This window comes from Penaeus monodon, chromosome 14, assembly GCF_015228065.2.
Source record: "Penaeus monodon isolate SGIC_2016 chromosome 14, NSTDA_Pmon_1, whole genome shotgun sequence".
In the NCBI taxonomy this organism is placed as follows: Eukaryota; Metazoa; Arthropoda; class Malacostraca; order Decapoda; family Penaeidae; genus Penaeus; species Penaeus monodon.
In genome coordinates this window covers 18,053,918-18,056,417 of record NC_051399.1, presented here as the reverse complement: position 1 = coordinate 18,056,417, position 2,500 = coordinate 18,053,918, and the positions used below count along the sequence as shown (strand labels likewise).

The 2,500-nt window shown below is 36.0% G+C and overlaps 1 protein-coding gene across 1 annotated transcript in view; it reads left to right on the top strand.

The window, feature by feature from the left end:
- Positions 1-2,500, top strand: part of LOC119580603 (glycine receptor subunit alpha-4-like) — a gene marked incomplete at its 3' end in the record, with an annotated part of 95,126 nt that overhangs the window by 86,863 nt on the left and 5,763 nt on the right.

Sequence of the window (2,500 nt, the reverse complement as noted above, 5' to 3'; positions counted from 1 at the left end):
CAGCAGAACTAATCAAGAATGCTGGCAAAGGTGTTGAATACTTCTTCTATAAACTTTGTACGAAAATATGGAATGAAAGAAAATGGCAAGAAGACTGGGTAAAATCAGTCTTTACTCCCATACCTAAAAAACGTGATGCACTCCAATGCAACAATAACAGGGGCAATTGCATTAATAAGTCACAGCAGCAAAATTTTTTAAATTATTGCTGAAAGAATGAAATTGAAGTTAAGAGAAGAAATTGCAGACGAACAAGGAGGTTTTCGCCCTGGAAAAGGTACCAGAAACCAGATTCTGAATCTAAAATTGATCATAGAGAAAAACAGAGAACACCAGAAAGACCTGTACCTGTGTTTCATCGATTACTCGAAGGCTTTTGGTACTGTTGATCACGATATCCTCTGGAATAATTTGAACGATATGAGGTTTCCAAAACACATCATCCAACTAATAAAAGCCATGTATGACCAAAAACAAACAACTGTAAGAACCACTTATGGGTTAAAAGAATGGTTCAATGTCAACCAAGGAGTGCGACAAGGTTGCATTCTGTCTCCGCACCTTTTAATATATATTCTAAGCAATTATGAGAGATGCTTTAGAGAATTTGAAGGAATGTAGATGTTTGGGGGATACAAAATATCAAATCTAAGATACGCCGATGCCAGCAGTATCACTGAACTATAACAACTGTTAGATAAAGTTAGAGGAGCAAGCGAAAAAGGCTGGTTTGTTTCTTAATGCCAAGAAAACGAAGATCATGAAGATTCGAAGATAACCGACAGTAAACGATGATGAGCATGTTACAATCAATGGAGTGGTTGTAGAAAATGTGAAAGAGTTCACTTATCTTGTAGTTGTTTTAACTAATACATATGATGTTTCACTGGAGATAAAAAGAATTGCCAAAACTGAGGTTATTGAACTCATTAGTTTTCCCAATTGTGTCATGTAGTGCTGAGTGTTGGGTGCTGAAGAAGATAGACAAGAAAAAGGTCAATAGTTTTGAAATGTGGTGTTTTCAGAGAATTCTACGTATTAAATGGACAGAGAAGAAAAAAAATGATGAAAGTGCTGAAAGAAGTAAATTGTAAAGACCGGCTGTTGGACATCTTTAACAAAAGGAAAAAATAAAATTTATTGGTCATGTGATGAGAACTAAAAGCATTGAGAAAGACTTGCTGAAGGGATGGTGATAGGAAACAGAGGGAAAAGGCAAACCGAAGACAAGACTGAGCGACAACATCAAAGAAAGTTTGCAGGCTGTCGATGGTACAAGTAGAAAAAAAAGCGCAAGATCGAGTTGTGTGGCAAAGGATGGTGGAGAGGTCCACGGCTGCTCAAACATGAGCATACGTTATTGATGATGATTTATGTATATATATATATATATTTTTTTTCAAGTGCCCTGTCCCACAAGGACGTTGGCGATCATGGATTTCCATGATTTCTTGGCAATTTAGAGCGGTGGTTTGCTGTTGCCTTCCGCCCGGTGTTTTTATCGAGTCACCATCTCTATTTACCCGGTTCTGGGACCGGCACATATATATTTGTGTGTGTGTGTGTGTGTGTGGTGTGTTGTGGTGTGTGTGGTGTGTGTGTGTGTGGTGTGGTGCGTGTGTGTGTTTACATACATACATACATACATACATACATACATATATATGTATATATATATATATATATATATATATATATATATGTATGTATGTATGTATATATATATATATTCTCTTTTCTTATTATCATCACCATCATTATTTAACTTGTTTTATACGATTTCGTGGAATCTAACTGTGACGCCAACGTTGGCATCATAATTCCATTTTACTTTAGTTGCTGCTGAGTGATCCCGTATTCTGTTCTGGCTCTATTTTTTAGACTCCGCATATTGCCCTAGAGATTCTGTAGCTCCACCCACCTCCCCCCTCTTCCCACCAGTCACATAAATCAGCTACACTATGCCCCGCTCTCTACCCAAAAAGAGGAACTATCACTAGTAGAGTCTACGTCACAGTTTCCCCCTCTGTGGTCCTTCCTATCCGCGTCCTCCATATCCCCCTATCCTCTACTTCACCCCATAAAAGTAAACAAGATTACCAGTATTATCATTACCATTATTTTTTTCACTGTTAATATGATCATTATTATTATTATTATTATTAGCAGTAGTAGTAGTATTGTTGTCATTATTGCTATTTCATTCTTTTCTATATTTCATAATTACCATATAAAATCATAATAATCAATATTGTCATCATTATAATCTTCAATATTACCATACTAACATTGTTATTATTGATATTCATATCAATGTCAGCATTATCGTGAGAATTATCAGTGCCGTGTGTTTAAAAAGCATGTGCCTAAAGCAGCAGTAACAGATGAATGACTTTCATATTGGATCGATTTTTCCTCTGTCTTCAAACTTTTAAAAATATATTGTCAATAACTGACAGACTATTATTTGAAATGGTACTCTCCCTGATCTGGAAGTTAA